The 20499-nt window shown below is 33.8% G+C and overlaps 2 protein-coding genes and 1 long non-coding RNA gene across 5 annotated transcripts in view; 1 reads left to right on the forward strand and 2 right to left on the reverse strand.

Annotated features, from left to right (window-relative positions):
* The window catches only part of LOC143921169 (uncharacterized), a 194605-nt gene extending 180331 nt beyond the window's left edge, over positions 1 to 14274 (reverse strand). For 2 of the 3 annotated variants that reach the window (XM_077444340.1, XM_077444339.1), the window contains exon 1: positions 14108 to 14274. The gene's annotated coding sequence lies outside the window, so the exon portion shown is untranslated. Of the gene's footprint in view, positions 1 to 7290; positions 7440 to 14107 lie in introns of all 3 variants that reach the window. The other variant, XM_077444341.1, reaches the window with a different exon arrangement.
* LOC143921171 (uncharacterized) overlaps positions 1 to 20499 on the forward strand; it is an 895047-nt gene that overhangs the window by 423851 nt on the left and 450697 nt on the right. The window lies entirely within an intron of this gene.
* Positions 1 to 20499, reverse strand: part of LOC143921164 (uncharacterized) — a 754379-nt gene that overhangs the window by 422733 nt on the left and 311147 nt on the right. The gene's annotated exons all lie outside the window — the stretch shown is intronic.

Here is a 20499-nt window from a genome sequence, read left to right on the forward strand (position 1 = left end):
GTCTGGTACTTTAAAACGGAATTCGTAATAAATACACGACTTTCAAGTCTTATCGTGTGCATGTTAAAAATTTAGATCATTTCCCAGTAAAGGTCGTGCATGTTTTTCCTCGTTGTTTACGTACGATTTACACGAATGACTTGATTTGGTAATTTAATTTTTTGTTTACCTGGATCTATGAAAAAAAAAACAACATAATTTCATTTATCAATTCATATTTGCTTTCCAAATGAAATTCTGTTGAAACTAATACGTCAAATTTTCCGTCTGGAATTGTCAGACAAAAAGCTTTTTATACAAAAATAATTGTATGGTCTCCATTTATTTGCATAATTTATCAAAAATCCTTGTAAAGCTTCAATTTTTTTGTGTTCCTTTAATATAATATTTTCATTGGAAATTTTTGTTTTTTCATTTATACGAAACGTATCTAATTTGACCTTTTTGGCAGACTTTTGTTTTTTATTTATTTTAATAACTTTAATTTTAAGTATATTATATAATATAATATGTATGTACTTGAATTTTCATACATACATATGTATGTACTTGAATTTTCATCTCATTATATTTGTCTACGGTTGACTAAATATATTTTTGCCATTTGAACTCTCCAAAACCGCTATTATCGACTGGTATAGTTTTTTTTCCGTGAAAGCTATAACGATTTAGCTTTCAAGATTATTCGATTGCATTATTTGTTATTTTAACGCGCCCAGCTTTGTTTGATCCGGCAAAGTTGTAAATATTTCCCGGTTGTTTGATGTTTCAAAGTGCGAATTTAAGTTTACAAAGTTGCCGTTTCCTGCACGAGCAACAACAACTAGTTTCAAAACGCGGCTTTTAGAATACACTCATTTGTACACGATTCGATATTTATCAAAGTGGGCTTTAGCGAAACTGAAACCGTGCTCTGCACCCAACTCTAAAATAACAACATCAAAATATCAACATACAATTCATACGATACATTAGTTGCTTCCATGAACTGGGATGTTCCGACGTCTACATGCTATTTTTATTACCGATCAGTGTGATTAACAATAACGATTGTATAGATTTGTATATGTATTTTGGTCTTCGTAGATTCGGGAATAAAAAGGAGAGGGATTTATCGGGAATTGCTCATCTTTTTTTTTTTTTTTCTGGAACCCGTTTGAAATTTCTCCACGTAAACTATTCATGAATGAAAATTAATGGATCTTGACAGGAAATACATATGTATGTACTTTAATGCAATTAAATTGTCTGTGTTTAAAAAATTATATAATTACATTATTCTAGTACAAATTATTTATGAAAAGCATCAGCGAACATTGAACAATTGTTCAAATTCTTTACTTTTGTGACAATTGAATCTTTTTTCGAGGAGTCGTAAAGTGCTACTGCTCCACACCACCCAGACTCCCCCTCTTGCGAGACTGCTTTGTGTTTGGAACCTCCTTCCCCGTTCGGCGGGTACTGGGGTAGTTCTGTAGTCGTTTCCAGTGTCGGCACAAGTGTATTTGGGCGCCCTTGTAAAGGTAGAGGTCGTGCCGGTCCTGGCCTTACGTATTAACATAGCAAACACAACGTAGACGTCATAAATTTGAGCGTGAAGCCGGTAATCCGCCGCGTCTAACTAATGGGATAGAAGTCGTCCGTGTCTGTCTGTCTTCTCTCAAATGACTTTACTTTTTCCTTAACTTTTTGGTTTTTAGAGACGCGACGGTTCGCAACAGGCGGATATTCCTACGTGTGTCTGTGAATATTTTACATTCGCATAGCAGACGTCAAAGTTAGAGGTCAGGACTGGAGAATCGTCAAGTTTTGTACTTTGAACACTAGTGTCCCTTAATGAATGTACTACCCACACACGTGCATTTAACCAGACATTGTTTTATGTAACGTATATTTTATATTATATATATAATACCGGTAACATAATTTTTCAATTTCTATTCTTTTTCGATTCTATCAATTTATATAAATAATACTTTGAACATCGCCATCGAGACAGCTTTTCTCCGAAAGATCCAATCTTAAACTCTAACGAAATTCGTATCATCAAACATTTTTCAATTGACAATTAACTGATATGTTTTCTAAACTTACAACGTTAGAAGTAGACCTACCTTATTTTTATTGCCCATTTGATCTATCCCTGAATAGTGTCTCGTGGCAGAATACTGTATGTAGGTTGAATTTAAAGCAAAATATTGAATAAATAGTTTTATCAATGTTGACTTAAACACCAATGCCATTTATCGACCAATAAGTTGACCGATACATGTGCTATGAATTTTACTACAATCGACTCCACGAAAGTATTATATCTCGACTGTTTCTGAGGATCTTTTATCGAACACAGGGTTGTGGAGTTGCTCCAAAGTTTACTGACTCCAACTTCGACTCCAGCTCCGATTCTGACTCCGACTCGCAACTTGGGAGATTTTAGTAAGATCGACTTTTCTTGCCAACGTATAAAATTTGTTAATAATAATGAAATTAATAAGAGGCTTGTAAAAACAATAGCTATTTTCAAAATACAAAAAATTAAGGGAATTAAAAAAAATCATTAAAAATTGTCATCTAACCCAATTTATTGAATAAAATTGGGTTATATGACAATATTGGTAATGAAATAGGTACAAATAAAAAGTTAGTAAATTCTTAGTGTATGTGTATAAATTTGGTACACAAACAAATTAATTAAATAAAAAAAATGAAAATAAAAAAGGTATGAGACGGAAGAAATAATGAGTTTTGGCTAAAACAGAATAAAAATACGTGCAATTCAACGAATTTATTTATATCTTTATTTAAATTCGTAATTTTTATAAAAAAAATATATTAAATTTCAATTTATTAGTGGATTTACTTCAATAAAATTGGACACATACCGTAATACTATTAATCAAAGAAAATAATAAAAAGGAGTCGAGTTAATTTGTTGACCAACAAATTACTCAAAAATCGTATGATTTTTTTGTCAGACAAATCGCTCCGTCAATGGTCTACATTTTTAGTGGAAAAAAATGTGTGAATTTTTATTCATACTGCTATATATTTTGGTTTCGGGCATTACTTTGTATGTTAGTTATGCAATTGTAGTAACAAATAAAAAGAAAATATGGTTTGACTTTCATGGATGTCAGTGGTATGAAATTTGAAACGCGTCTGTAACGAATCGCGTATATATTTCATCAACTCTCTCGTATCACATTAGAACATTAGTAGACGTGTCTAGTAATTTGGTGTGCGTCTGCAATAATTAGTCAAAGTGTGCAAATTCATATTATGTATATGTACACATTGTCTGGGTGACGGTGTGCAATAAACCACCAGTCTACCGCAGTAGACTCATCTCATCACGTCCCGTTTTATTTTATTACACATGTATGCATGTACGCGCCGTGGATTTAATTCAATGATCGTCGCTCTAAAGTGCGACAATACTTGAAAATTTCAATGGGACTGAAATTGATTTTTTTCTATTATTATAGAATTGCATTGTTTAGATAACAAAAGAGCGGACATAATTGTGTTAGCGTGCCGCATGGGACTGCATCATTCAATCGCAAATTGCATTATGTTTTTACTAGACGTAGATAATGCCAGTATTGTTTTTTCGCCGCTTAGGTATTTTTGTGTGTATAAGAAGTATTATTGCGATCGAGCTAAAAAGTTGGCCGTGAGATTTTTAGCTATTTTTGTAATGATTTTTGTCTGTGCGCGTCTGGCGATTACGTTTTTTTCCAAAACCGACATTCCTCTATGAACTTTTGAATAGTAACTGAATTACATATAAGATTGTATTGAAAATATCGGGTGTTCGAAATTAATTTTAATCATTTGTCTGAAAGTCTTCGTATTTGAAGACTACTTCAAACATAATACAGGACATCTCGAGAGATTGTTGTCAAACTTCTGAATAGGGTCGTCATGTAAAGGACATTCTCGAGTATTGGTTTTTTTGTGTGGTATCTAATATATATGTAATTTAGAAAGGGACTTTGTATCTTTCATTGGGAACTTCGTAAACAAAACAGTTTCTATGACTATTCTTTTTTTTTTTTTCTATTCAAATAAATTTAATAAAAAAAAACAAATGAATATTTACAATTAGATTCGCCTGTTTGTATTGCTGTTTGTAAGCTGTTTATATTACAAAGACTGAGTGAAGCCGGGTAAAACAACTAGTATTATATGTAATATATGGGTTGCCGTAGTTTTACAGAATGTTAAATTACAGAAAAAGGCGTGGTCAGGGGCGGAGTGATGGGTGGAGTCAACGAATCCCCCCTCATACCCCCCATACCCCCCCAGTTCGAAAATTAATTAATTAATTCCAAAAATATTTTTCATTCTCCTAGGAGTACACGTACAGGAAGGAGATGGATACGATACGATAAAAATACTACGTGTAGTATTTAAACCATATGTTGTAGTATTTAAACATGCGTAATATTGTCGAAATTCGTTGTGTATGTATCCGGATAGCAGAATGGTAAGAGAGCTAGCCACATGCGTGCGAAGAGTATATCCGAGTACACGTGTGCGATAGAGCGAGAGATGCACCTAAACCTGACCTGCGCACTACAACCATCTTTTACAATTTCGACAATATTACGCATGTTTAAATACTACAACATATGGTTTAAATACTACACGTAGTATTTTTATCGTATCGTATCCATCTCCTTCCTGTACGTGTACTCCTAGGAGAATGGAAAATATTTTTCGAATTAATTAATTAATTTTCGAACTGGGGGGGTATGGGGGGTATGACGGGGGATTCGTTGACTCCACCCCTGACCACGCCTTTTTCTGTAATTTAACATTCTGTAAAAATAAATTCTGTCAAGACAGGTAGACCCGTAATATATATGGATAGTTTTTCATTGTCATGTTCATATTTTACCGATATTATGCAGAAACATAATATATGTATGTAGTTGAATCAAAATAATGTTCTTAGCAAACACTTTAAATGCTAACTGTTTTATATATGTATATTCATTAATTGTGTACTAATTAATATGTTTTAGACAGCTACAATGTATTGAAACTAACGACAAATTAGATGTGTACATACCTATTGATATACATACATATATGACTATCATGATAGACTTGTTTAATTTTTTTTTGCAAATCATTATTGCCTTGACAACTCTGAGGGTATTTTAATTAGGTGTCCATGAGCGTAAATAGATATTTGTTGGTAAATGAGTGTAACAATTTTTTCTACCGTAGCGTTTTCTCATATCATCATCATCATCATCGTCTACAGCCATTCACCATCCACTGCTGGAGGAAGGCCTATCCAACACGCTTCCATTCGTCTCTATTTTGCGCAACTATCATCCATATGACCCCACACATTTTCCTAATTTCGTCTACCCATCTTCCCTGCGGTTTTCCTTTTACCCTTTTGCATTCTCTCGGGTACCATTCTAGCACTTATTTTATCCACCTTTCGTCCATTCTTCTAGCCACATGGCCCGCCCAATGCCATTTCAATATATTTACTCGATCTATTGCCGTTGTCATACTTCGCATACTTCCGCTTCGTCTACGGCGAGTATACAGCGTTCCATACTTCTTTGAGTGCATTGGACTTGTCTATCATCTTGGCGTTCAATGTTTCCAAGTTTCACATTCATACGTCATCACTGGCAAAACGCATTGATCGAAGATCTTTTTTCTTCAGACAGAGTGGCATTTTTGATTTAAAAACAACATTTATTCGTCCAAATACACTCCATCCTAATTTCATACGTCTCTTTATTTCTTCGGTTTCTCATATACATATGTATGTATGTACATTATCCGATTGGCCAAGTGACTATTCGGCCAATACTCCGTCAACTCCTTCCTAGTTGATCAGAATGCACGTATACATCTAAATATGGGCCTAATATCTTAACGATATCCATCACTGTCATATTCCTGTCGACACGATCGTAAAACGTCACATAAAATTATAAAAGCCATCGAAGCTCTACAACGTCCAACGATTTCAAAGATTTGTATGCATTCGAAAATTATGCATAACGTTACCTGCCGTCTATGTATGTACATACATGTGTCTCCTTCGAGAATCTCCCCTGCTTTCTACCCACCGATGCTTGGTCCTGTCAATCTTGACTTGTCTACCCTGTCTTCAAATGACAACTGATTTTCGTTACTCTCTCTTCTCGTTCACTCAATACTAAGCAACGTGGTCTCATGGTGCGTACGCACCAAGCCAACGAACGGCCCACAGGCCAACTTTAAAAACCAGTAGCGTACAAAATATCGAAATAAAAATTTAATTTAAAAATTGAAATTAAATATCAAAATTAAAACTATTATTATTATATTAAAATTAAATTCAAGTATCAAAATAAAATTATAATCATTATATTAAAATTAAAATTAATAATTAATATTGAAAGTTAAAACAGAACATGCACAATTTAAATAAATTTTCGAGATTGACCTAAAATTAGATCATCAACAATCACATACAGGTAATCCTCGACTTTTGTTTGTCGAAGATGTTTTGACTTACGAAGATACGCACTAAGATCGAAAAAAAATCAAAGAATTATTAATTTTACTTCCCCGTAATGCGCAGTTACTGAGAATATATCATGTATTAGTATGGGTGATCCAACGATTTTTGCTAACCCGGGGTGTTGTCGGTCACATCAAACGGATTTTTTTATTCTTCAATTGTTTCTCTCGTCGAAATAAATCAAGTAATTAAATCATTTCAGAGGTAAAATTTATCGGATAATGTGTGATTATTAATTTTATTTCGACGAAAGAAAAAAAACCCTTTGACAAATCACCGACATCCGACACCGCGTTTTTTTATGAATTGTTTTTTTTTATCGATCATCCAAGTGGAAATACAGTAACATCTCGTGACGACTTTAACAATATTTTTTTTCGCTCGTACGCAGAGAAATTATAATATTTCTCTGGTTTTAAATGCGCTATCGTCGTAATTCAAAACATTGTTGTAATTCAAAACATCAACGATGATCTAATTTTAGCTCAATCTCGCTCTTTAGCTTGATTTTGATATTTAATTTCAATTTTAAAATTTAATTTTTATTTCGATATTTTGTACACTACTGCTGGTTAAAAAGTTGGCCCAAAATCGTCGTTGGTTTAGTCCGTAAGCACCATCATACATATGTATATATGTAGAAAATCCGAGGCTTGACGAACTACTCGCTTCTACTCCTCCTAGTCCTAGTCCAAGCTGATGCTAGCCCACGAATGGGATCCCACTGATCTGATCAAAATACTCACTACTGTAATACCAAACAAATGTTGACTTCTACCAGGACGTGGACAACTTTCAACCTTGGGCCCGAAGCCTTCATCGGCAGGGCTACTCGCCAAGTTTGGACCGCTCTCAATCACGTCAATGGGGGGAGGGAAGATTTTACAACCGAGTTCTGAAAAATAAAATAAAAATAAGGCTGTAACAATTGAGAACGTCTGCCCCAGTCTCTGTCCGGTGTTGTTTGTCGTTTGGTCCCCAGTGCGGCGTTCGGCGCGCTTGCGGATGCGTCTCGCGCTTGCCTAAACTCCCCCCACCTCCCCCCCCCACCTCTCACCGCATCGATCCGTGGTACAGGGGGAAGGGGGGGTGTGTAGCGAGAGGTGTAGGGACGGGTGAGGTAGAAGGGGGTGTAGTGAGGTGGTGTGTGTGTAAAGGTGTGGGTGCGTGTGTGTGTGCGGCGAGACAGTGCAGCGGGTGGGGGGTCCGACCTTGGCTCGTCTAGACCGCGCTGCAGCCGGCACGTGCGGGAAGGTCACCCCACACACCCCACCCACCACCCACTCACCGATCCACCCCACTAATTCACCCCCTGCGCCCTCCCCCAGTTATGCAACCGGACAATTAGTGACGCGACAAAAGACCTACATACCGCGCTTTTGTTATTCGGCGAAGGCTCTATCTATGTATGTACATACATATGTGCATATGTAGAGGTTTTCATAAATTTGCTTGTGAACTCCAATGATCAGATAGTGGTAGATAAATTAGGTTCGTGTAAATTTCAACCACTGAATGTATGTATGTATGCCTCCTCACACTACTATTAAAAACAAACCTTGTAAAAATGCTTCTTTTAAGTTCAAATACCTATGGTGATTTCATCTTACAACGGCGTGTTTAAAATTCTATATGACAGGTTTTGAATTTATTGAAAACAATTATGTTTATGTTGAAATTATATCGGTGACCAATAATTAATTGTAAACATCTATACGAACCAGTGGCGTTGGCCCCCTAACATTTTTAAAAAATATGAAATAAAACAATTTTAAGTACATTTTTGCGCATAATATATATTCACGTTGTTATGTATTCGTAAAGTAAATAAGAAAATGAATTTTAAAATTTCTTCTTTCTTGCTTAAATATTTGCGAAATCGAATATATAATTCCGAAAGAGACTTTGTATGTAACTATGCAACTATTATTGGTTCGTAGAATTCGTGACGTTCAATTTAATAAAAAAAAAAACAAATATTCAAATAAAATAAAACTATTCAAATAAATTGAATAAAATGTTTAGGTCATTCCTCCATGGATTTCACCTTGCCTTCTTTCTGAAAAGTGACCATACATACCGAGCAAATGGGTTGGGCAATTTATCGTAGCGATAATCGCGACAATTTATTGTTGCGAAAAACTGGTAAACAGTAGATAACATATTTTCAAGGACTTTTAACATTAAACAATGGACCAGACGTCTTATTGCGATGATTGCAAATATTTTGTTAACAACAGCCTAGTTTTTTTTTCTTAGAATTGCATTTAATTTTTTTTCAGATACGAATTGGCTAACCAAGATAAAATAGCGTAGTGCGCTGGTAGAGCTATTTCTTATCAGTAGAGAGGTTGTGGGTTCAGGTCCCGGCCAAATTCACTGCTGGCAAGATCTTGTGGTTATTAAAACACAGACGACCGTCTTCTGCTAGGATTTTTCGATTTTTCAAGCTCAATTGCTGTGACGGATCCGATATATCGGTATTCTACCCTTCAATTTGAATTATTATCATCACGAATTTGTTGAATCTTATAAAAATGTGCCATGCACATAACATATTTCTCGCAAATTTGCTGTGTATGAAAAAAATTGTTCATGTTGATTATGTCGTGTTATGTTAGAAAAATTGTTAGAAGTTATGTTAAAATGTAATCTAACTATATATTTCGCCTTTAGGTAATTACTGCCATGGCATGTACATACATATGTATGATGTATGTAATAAAAATAAATAGATATAATAAAATTGGTAACTAAAATTTGAATATCGTAACTAGCAACCGTACGACAGACAGATCGTTTCCTTAAGATACCTAAAAGAAAAACTATATTCAAGGCAGTTTTACTGTACGTACATACATATATTTGCGCAATTAGGTCGGATAATGGCCAATTATAATTCTGAAAATTTTCAGCCGTTGGAATAATCGATAAACACATTACATGATTTGAACCCTGTAATTTTCGGTTTAAAAAATAATGCTTCGTTTTTACTATAAAATATATATGTACATATATATATTATTTCTATTTTTTAGTACGCGTTTCGTGACGGGGTCAAATTTTCTTGCATCCAACCGTTTGTTTAGTCAAGTAGCACTAAATTATACAACAGAACTCGATTCGTAAACCTCGACTAAATGTTTACATCTATCTGCATGAGGCGTGCTCTAAAATTTAATGCTAAAACTGGTCGCGTGTAATATAATATTTATTCGTATGTATGTATGTATGTAGCTATGAATAATGTCATTTGGAATCTGTACATGAAACATAATAATAGAGAAAAATGTTCTGACGTACTCGAGTATCATATTAGTGCTGTATGAAATAAATCTGCCACGTCTGGTTCCGATAAATCGAAGGATTTGTGAATAACGTCGGATTTATGTACTTATATTTTTGACAATTTTCTTTTAAATCATTTTTCTGAATACATGTATTATATACATACATAGTATCGTTTCATATGGAGTATTTCGTCTTTTCTAAAACCAACCTGAAAAATTAATTGTAGACTGTAGACTTATTTCGTATTTGTAGTACATGTCATGTGAATCTTAAGGTCGTTACGAATATTACTGTAAAAGAGGTTGATTATGGACTTGGAATGTGTGTAGAGTTATTTGTGTGAATAGTCTGCAAATTGTGTCAAAGCCTAGGGAAGGAAAATTCCAAGAAAATCGTTTCACAAAGAGTAATGAGGTCGGGAGTCCTTTCTCAGAAATACTACATATTTCAGTAGTACATTATTGTCATGGAATCTGATTTTTTAGCGTAGTCGCTTACATATTTCATTTTAACCATGTTACAACAAAGCAGGCATGTTAGCAGTTCGATGAACTTTTAAAATAATACATCATTTTCATAATATAATATGATTTACATTAAACATTATGTAGTAATTCACGTTACATATAAAATTAGCATTTTAGTAATTATAATAATGAAAAGTTTCGGCACATGTGTAATTTTATAGTAAAAACAACATCGATCTTATTCGAAAGAGTGTGCTTTTAGAACAGATATTATACACGGAACGTTTTTGGTACACAAATACTTCGTTTGAGTGACACCAAACATTAGTGAAGAATTCGGGTTATTTTAATTGTTTGTCGAAACCATCAACAGTTAAGAGTTTAGACGATTTTACAAAACGATACTTTGGATGAGAATAGAAGTAAAAAATTCCACGCTTTCACATATGTACATATGCACCGAATTTTATCGCAGATAAAGAATTCCGTTCATAATGGATACATAAAAGGTTTTTTTTTTTTTTTTGGCATTTATACCTGCGGGTGTGTATACATTCTGTATTTATGTATGTATGTACATACATATGTAAGTGTAAGTACAGTGAAAAACATTTTGTGGTGAATTTAAAGCTTCGTTGTGGCTTCTCGAGTTATTTATGTCTAAAATTTCGCTTCGAATGAGAACCCAAATTGAAAAGAAAGTGGGTTTGAAGGGGTGAGAAAACCCGTTCCGCGATTATGACGTGCGAAAAACTCGCTTTTTCCTCATAAACATAAGTACGAATATTTATTATGAAACGTTGAATTTATTTTGCTGCTATACTTTTGTCACGAAATATGTCTTATGTACATTATACCTACATATATACTTGTGTATATGTATTTGAAATTTTTATTATAGGCATGAGTATGTGTGTAGGTATGCAGGTACATATATTCTATGCATTTTACATACATAATTTATTATATTTATACTGTGGTATTTCGTAATGTGGGTTCAATTTTTGTTGACACTGACTATTAATCGGACATCTGTATAAATATTAGATAATTGCCACTAGACAAGTTTTGTCACAACATCATCTACATGCATATTATGCACGTATTGCATAATAATATCATAATAAAATGCCGAGTCGAAACTTTCGCCGACATTCGTTTCTGTTTTTGCAGAATATTTATAATTTATCTGCATGATAAACGTTATACATATTTACGCGTATAATTGACACACCAGTTTGTCGCGGTGACGAGACGACAATTTTTCTATTTTAATGTTATCTTATCGCAAAACCGTCTGGCTGATAAGCGAATGATATGCAAATTTCATTTTTTTTTTACAAATTATCTACGCCATTCTGGGAAATTTTACTCGAGTTTTGTTAATGCATAAATGCCGTATTATATTGTATATTTTAATTGATAATAATTTTATGTTTGTAATATCAATTAGCAACTAAACAGTTGCTTATCGAGGAAATTATTTATATAAATATTTATAATCATTTACACTGATAAAAGTCGACCTCAATCAATTTAATCTAGTAAGATTTACATAGTTTGTGGTTTAAATGCAATTTATGGTTTAGAGAAGAGCGTAATTATTTTTTGCATATAACTCCTACCTATCTACTTTTAGATAAACAAGTTGATATTTACTCGTTTTTACATTTAGGTTATTAAATTAGGGGTGATACGTTTCCCCTTCGATGTAATCAGAAGGGGATGAGAGGGTTATACTAAAGCCGGTGGGAAATCATTATGAGGGTAATTTGGGCAACTTTTGGTCCAATTTTAACATGAAAAGGTCACGAACTGTGTGTCTTCTATGGTGAATGGAATACAATAGAAGGTAGAACTACTGTCGTAATATAATATATTTAGAATTTCGTTATTTAATACTACTATGGTTATTTTCAAGGCTAACCAAATACAAAATTAGAATATTGTGTGTAAAGATAAGAAATCATTTCATGTTTGACCTGGACTAATAGGCTTTGTTTCAGATAGAAAACATGCATCTTTAAAGTATTATAACTACGCTGACCATACGTCCTTAATTTCACTGTTCATTCCTTTAGATTTATTTATTTTATAAAATTGCCCTTTTGTTCTTTATTTTCTAACATCGACTATCGCTAAAAATATTAACGCTAAAATATTCAAATATATAAATAAAATTAAGATATAAATACATATTCATAAATTTATCAAGCTTGTATGATTATTTAAATAACTGAGACAAAAATGTTTCGCCTGAATGGAAGTATTTTAATGGGTCCTATTACGAGAATCCCCCTGTGGATGAAGATCGAGGAAAGCTATTTATTTATTTGTAGTTCTGGTCCTTAAATATACTTGACGGCAAATTATTTGATGAAGTTTCGTGTATTAAAAGTTATGTCACGAATGAAAAGATCGTAGAATGGCGACAAAATGACAAGTCCTGTCAACATACATACTACATATGTACATATGTACATACATAGGTGGATTGAAATTTTTGAATATTTCACAGATAAAAAAGTTTTTTTTCGAAACATTTTCAAAACCGTTGAATTTTCCTTATGTCTCCCTGAATCTTATCCCCCATTTAACGATTATTTTCACATGTGAACAATATATGGACCAATTAAAAATAGACACATTAGAAGCATGCATTTATACCAAATGGAATTTCGGAGTGAGTTGTCTACATTTTTTAAAACAAGAGGCTGCGTTATTTAAAAAAGTTCAGTCTAGTGAAAAAAAATCTAAATTAATGTCATTTAAATATCAATTTTTGATATGATGCTAAAAACTTATAAAGCAAATTTTTAAGTTATAAAACGATTCTCTATATGTCCTTTATTTTCTCCAGAAAAATATGGTCGCTGTAATTACAACCATTATTTATCTACACACATAATAAATGTTTATAATAATAATAAGCCCTATTGACTTATATTTTTAATTTATATATGTACGTAGTAACAATAGATGAAATTTTGTTTTTACTATATACAAATTTTATTTTACTTTTACATAAATATGTATATACCAAGAAGGCCTAACAGGTAAACCCCAATGCGCCTTCCTAGACAATTAATTACAAACATTATAGATTTTTTTATTACATAAATCGCTGTATTTCGAGAGACTGAAGAACACAAAATTAACAATTAATTAATCCATAGACATCTATGGAATTAGACTTGAACATAAATCAAATTCAGATATTTGTGACATAGTGGGTAGGGTAGGATGGTTTTTGCCAATTTGATGGAGGAACTCTTTCAACAATGAAATCAGATAAATTCTGATAGGAAACGATCAATTTGGAGTCACAGATATCCAAGTCTGACCAGCAGTATTAAAGATTAGCACGGAATCGAACCCAGTAATCTATCGGTGCTAAACATAAACGCAACCACCGAACCATACTGCTGGCTAATACGTACATACATACATAGATAATTTTCCTTTTATGAACGTGTGTGTACTATGATCTAATATTGCTATTTTTCGGATTTCATAATTCTAGCGTTATAACTAGTCACCGGAGCCTGAGGGGGCCGTGTATTGTTCAAAGGTTGTAAATGCATTGTTAAAGGTTTGCCGAACAATGGATAGCACTGTAACTATCCTACCTCTAGTTATAACTATACTCTTAACGACTGTAAGTCGTGTGGTCAACTAATTGCCATTACATACATACATAGGTAATTCTTGCTATACTATTTAACATTGTTAACATCATTGCAATGCGTATGTATGTATGTATGTATGTATGTATGTATATTATAAAGGCGACATTTTTCCGTACCCTCGCGAACAGAAAGAAGCTCTACGCAGGGAAATTCATCTATTTTCTGGAGTGGACGGAGCTCTTTGCATCTCGGCGGAGTGGTTGGTTATTATCGAACGCGAACATCTCGGTGTAATTCGGCGTTTGGCCACGAGCGCTACGGACGAACTACGAAGCCCGTCTGCGCCGACTTCCTGCCAGTCGACCCCTTCTCCCCCACGCCCCCGCCTCCCTCCGCTGCCGTCTGACGGTCGTCTGCCGTCTCCTCCCCCCTCTCCGCACGACCCTCTCACCCACCCCTCCGTCCCGCCCCGCAGCCGCCGCTTTTTATAACAAAAACAAACCTGACCCGAGGCAGACGCCTGCCTCAGGGGTACTCAACCCGCTCACGACTATTTACAATTCATATTCGGCCACTATACTCACTATATTATACAGTACATATATACATATGTATGTATGTAAGTATCTACATGTCGAATACGACTTTTGTACCGTGGAAATTATACTACGATATGAACGCCTGCATTTTAAATTCAGACTAGATCTCGAAGACTCAAATCTAATTTCATTTGTATTTAATGCATAAGGAATAAAAATATAATAAGTCAACTAAGATGTTCTGTCTAATATAAACCGTACATGCTAAATGTTACAGTTTTATTTATTTTATTTTTCATTTTTCAATTAATCATGCACATTCGCCTTACAGATTGCTCCAAAGCGGCGAATGTGCTAAACAGATTAAGAATCGATACATCATATAATACATATATTATTAAATACATAATTAAACATACAAACAAATCGAAATAACATGTGACATCTATGTGTCAGATATTAATATAAACATCGTAAACAATACGAATAATAACATGATTTATTATGTAACGATACGAAATATTTATATATCAATAATCATCCATAGAGACATCTATGGAGAAAATCTGTCGAAACCTAAGAGATAATAATAACTCGAGGTTTTTCGCAATAGAAAATTGAATAAGAAAGCCAATTTTTACAGGAATCGTTTCAAATCAGAAAAATTGACAAATTCTGATATGAAACGACCGACCTCGACAAACCAAGGTCTGGCCAGTTAATCTTATAATTTCCTCTATCATTATCAAACCTATGGTAATACAAGGATAAAATATAACTAAAAACAATCCAGGGAGTGAGTTTGGCCCTGGATTTCCATAGCATAGATCAGGCGTGCTATTGTTGTTTTTACATGTGCATAGTTAGTTACCTGTAAAAAAACACGTGCCGCATACCACTGTGTTTGCGCTTTAAGCCTTTTAAGTACAAGTTTACATTTTTTTTTCGATAAATAAATTACAATTTATATAAATTGGTATCTACATACAGTAATTTATCTTCATCGGCCACCATAAATTTTGATGGCATATTATTTGTATTTTTTAATTTTTATTTATTTGTATTTTGCATGGGATAGCTTTTGTATAATTTGAATTAAAATTTATTATTTTTATTATTATCTCTTACCCTTTTTTTGTGTTATGTTTTGGATACACGTTTGTAACTTTGAAAACGACGATTAATTTTCTATACGGCTTCCAGTCATCGTTGCCATCAATCAATCCAAAGTAATATGCTTAAAATTTCAGCAAAAATTATTTAATGTCTGCCACATGCGAGAATATTTTGGATCTTAAATATGTATAATATTATCAACGAATTCACGGAAAACCACGCGGTTTTCCTAGAATTGGCAATATATTATAATCGTTTCTATATACATATTTTAGCTCTTGGTTTGCAATGACTACAAATCTTCTAACCACTCGATGAAGCTGGTAATATGTAAACTGGTTTTATCACTTCCTTGGTTTCTGCGTCAGTTAAATTTTGCGCTATTCCATACTGTCGATGATACCAATATTTTATTTGAAATTGTGCAATTATACATTTTACATAGACGTACCCTACATATTTGACATAAAGTTTTGTGGCACTCAAAAAATATCTCAATATTAAATTGAGTTGAACAATAGATATATTATATTATGTAAGGAGAGTCTCTCCGGTGTTAACATTACTTGGAATCTCGTGTCCTCTACTGTAGGTCGAAATTTCCCAAGAGTAAATAAATGTACGATGTATTATTATGACTCCGTGAAAGGTGAAATTCGTTGACCCGTTAAGGATTAAGGAAACATACTAAGCCCAAAATGAAATTCCACAAAAAAGGGGTTGTGTTCAGAAGTATAAAAACAACTGGAGACGGACAGACATATGTACGTTCAGTTACAAAGTGCAGGTGCAATTGCCGTTTCAGGGCACACAGGTGGTCGTCGTACATAACCCGCCGACATATATCCGAAATTATTATGCGCATATAATTACATTTACAACAGATGCTCCAAATATCCATGAATTGCACCTGATCGAAAGAATATATGTATGCAGATCTAGTTGGAAATTGCAAACGAATCGTTCCAATTAATGACGGGTCTGTGTGTGCACCTTGAACGTCGACACAACAGTAACTGTCATACATAATGTATGTCTGAAACTGTTAAATTCTGTTTTTCAGTAATGGTGTCGATCGTCACACACACTTACGTCGATTAAATCGAACGCTCTGTTTAATCTTTTAATAAAAGCACTGACTAACTAAATATACACTGTCTACGTGTGTAATGTGTCCGTTTATATGTAACTAATTGCTAATATTGGTTTGCTACTTAACAACCTGCGATTTTATAATATGTACGTGACTAAAATTAGTCTTGTTTGTTACCGACGTTGCTCAAAATAAAATGCTATTATTATCATAAACGTGCTATTTTAAGATTTTCTTCTTTTCTTCGTCGACTTTCCTTCCCCTACACAGACAGCTACCCGGCGAAAGTTTGAATCTGACGTTTAAAATGACAGATCTCTCTTTCGTTTCTGTTCTATTTCTACTATAGTAAAAAAATGGGTATACATGCGAACTAGGTGAAGATTTTAACATTGTTTTTTATTGTCAAGTTCTTATGTTTACATAATATCTGTGTTGGAATTTGATTATTTTATCTTAATCTTCCACATTCTAATTAGCAAACAGCACTTATTAAATTTTCATTTATTTCCCGTCTAAAGTATATACATATGTGGAGCCGTGGACAAATATATAAAACCACTTGTAAAAAATGCTTTCTACAGAAAATACCGATTATGAAATAGCGACTAGTTGCCTCGAATATTACTAAGAATTCTTCTATATTTACACTCTACTTTCTCTGCCTTGGATTGTTTATTATTTAAAAAAAATACAAAATTGTCCTTTTAATGCAAACCAGTGTTTCAAGAGAAATGGTTACGCATTGTTTTTATTGTTCATACTTTTTAATAATACGTGACTAAAATTAGTCTTGTTTGTTACCGACGTTGCTCAAAATAAAATGCTATTATTATCATAAACGTGCTATTTTAAGATTTTCTTCTTTTTTTCGTCGACTTTCCTTCCCCTACACTGCTACCCGGCGAAAGTTTGAATCTGACGTTTAAAATGACAGTTCTCACTTTCGTTTCTGTTCTCATTCTACTATAGTACAAAAATAGGTATACATGCGAACTTGGTGAAGATTTTAACATTGTTTTTTATTGTCAAGTTCTTATGTTTACATAATATCTGTATTGGAATTTGATAATTTTATCTAAATCTTCCACATTCTACATAATTGGCAAACAACATTTATTACATTTTCGTTTATTTCCCGTATAAAGTACATTTGTACAGCCGTGGACAAATATATAAGGCCACTCGTAAAAAATGCTTTCTACAGAAAATACTTGGATTATGAAACAGCCACTAGCTGCCTCGAATGTTACTAGGAATTCTTCTACATATATTTTTCACTCTACTTTCTCTTCCTTACGTTGTTAATTATTTAAAAAAAATACGAAATTGTCCTTTCAACGCAAATCAGTGTTTCAAGAGAAATGGTTACGCATTGTTTTTATCGTTTCCGCTTCTGTTTTATTTAAATTTTTAATTTATTTTAATTAAGTGCATATCTCGTAGATCCTATACCACTTTTAGAAGTAATAAAAACAACTGAGCTCGAATGTATTTGTTTCTGACAGCATTAATACTAAATCATCACTATTTTATATTTTATATTCTCGTGTTTAGAATTAGACCCAATATGAACATAGTTAAAATGGAAATTATAACGATTGAAAATAAAATATATTTTGTACACTGCTTTCACTTCACGAAGGCATTTTTTTAAATGCATAGCAAACAAATATTTTATTTTATTTATTTCAATTGTTTATACATTAAGTACATTTTTAGAGGCTTTACTACATAGTAGGAATCGTGAAAATAATACATTTTCATGAAGTAATTTTTTCAAAATTACAAAAATAGTCGTGCACTTTTTTTTTGATCATTGAACTTGTCATTTATCTGTCAGTCTGAAGATTTTTGCTTACCATAGATTCCAAGCCCAGAAAAAATGGGAAACTTAATGAAATAAGACGATGTCCTTCTTATTGAAAGGGGACTTGAAATCGCGACAAGTATTAAATGTGACGAAGTGCGTCAGTAATTGAATGAATGTATGTCACGATCGACATCTTATCTTCTCACTAGGAAGGAGGAGGCTTTCACGGTTAGCATTTGCAGGCAATTAGCACAGGGGCCCGGTGGCGAGGAAGCTCGCCCTGTCGCCGACTTCAATTTGCATACAAAGTGCGCGACGGCTGCACTGCAGGTCGTTCAACCCCACCTGCAACACCGCCTCCTCCTACCGACGATGATCCCTCTCCTCCCACACGCATTCGCCTTTCATCAGCCAAAATTTTTATCACCACTCGCGACACCCCTCATACCCGTCGACTTTTCCTCAACCATACCCGAATCGCATTCACCCACGTCGAGTAACACTCCCATGTTAGGAACACAATTCCATCCGCTGAAAAGTAAAATAAAAGAAAAAAATAGTTTGACGCTGCGGTTTTGCATATGAACTTGACCCCGTTTCTACACTACCGGTTCGTAACCTCGCCAATTCGATTAAAAAACACGGCCAATCAAAAGTTATGTTTGATTTTCGCAATTGTCGATTCTTCAGTCGACGAAATTTGATACCACACAATACGCCACTGAAGGGTTCACTGAACTGCCCACGTACACATACATACATATCGACCGTGTGTACAAAGAAGTTCTCGTGTTCGGCTCTCGTGGCCTTCGCCGCATCTTGCATAAACTGTTCTTGAGCCTAAATTTTGCATACTTTTACAGCTGAGAGAGTTAGCTCAAAGAGATTCTGCTCGATGATCACCTATCAACTCCTTTACGTAATACGTGTACCGTGTGGTATCAGGGTCCGACGCGCTAATTTATGCAGCTTAATTTTTAAGCAGCCGGACTCGTTTTTGGCCGTAGACGTCGCCCCAGGGACTCTCAAGCGTTATTACGTGCCGCACCGGTTCAATTGACACCTTTGCTTTGAATTTGATAAATTGTGCGAATGTGATTGTCAAATGTGAAATCATCAGCCTTCACTCTAAAATGGTCGACTGTCTACACAGTTGAGGGCCATTCACTGTATTTGATTTAGCTGCATTTCTATGCTCATTGCCACAACCAAAATGGTTTCAGGCTCAATGTTATGAAAGCATCGTGAATCCGTAATAAAATAACGTTAACTCCTTCCCTCCAATGGAAAATATATGCAGTGGGCAGTATTAAACTAGCTCAAATTTTGGTACTGTTCACTTTGTAATAATGGTTGTTTATTGAATTTCAAAAACACAGAAGTATATTCGTTTTTGGCGCCCTCAAATCTTGGCTGATTTTGAAAATTTAACCTATGGAAAAAGTATGCATTTGATTGTATCATGATTCTATATATATACGTATATATAAACAGAATTGTGAAATATTATTCACCTCTAAGGCTATCTATCAGCCTTTCATACTTTGGCGAAATTATCTCCAGCTCCAAAGATAAGCCCAGAGATTCATAAAGAATTCAAATAAATGCTTCAAAATCGCCTTTTCATAATATAAGTAAACAATTTTTTTGTACAGATTGACATTTTTGTACATTTAAGCATATGGCCCTGGAGTCGGTTCAAAATTGACCGACTCCGACTTGACTTTTCTTTTCTTGACCGAAGATCGACTTGTCAACGTATAAAATTATTAGCAATAACAATGATAGCGATTTCCAAAATATAAAAAATTAAAGGAATTAAAAAAGTCCTTAAAAATTGACATTGAACCAAATATATTGAATTATTTATTGGTAATGAAATAGGTATAAATAAAAAATTAGTACATATAGTGTAAATAAATAAATTTAATAAAAAAAAATGAGAATTAAAGAAGTATGAAATGGAGGAAACAATCGGCTTTGGCCAGAACACATAAAATATGTTCA

The sequence above is a fragment of the Arctopsyche grandis genome, chromosome 13 (genome assembly GCF_051622035.1).
Source record: "Arctopsyche grandis isolate Sample6627 chromosome 13, ASM5162203v2, whole genome shotgun sequence".
NCBI lineage: Eukaryota > Metazoa > Arthropoda > Insecta > Trichoptera > Hydropsychidae > Arctopsyche > Arctopsyche grandis.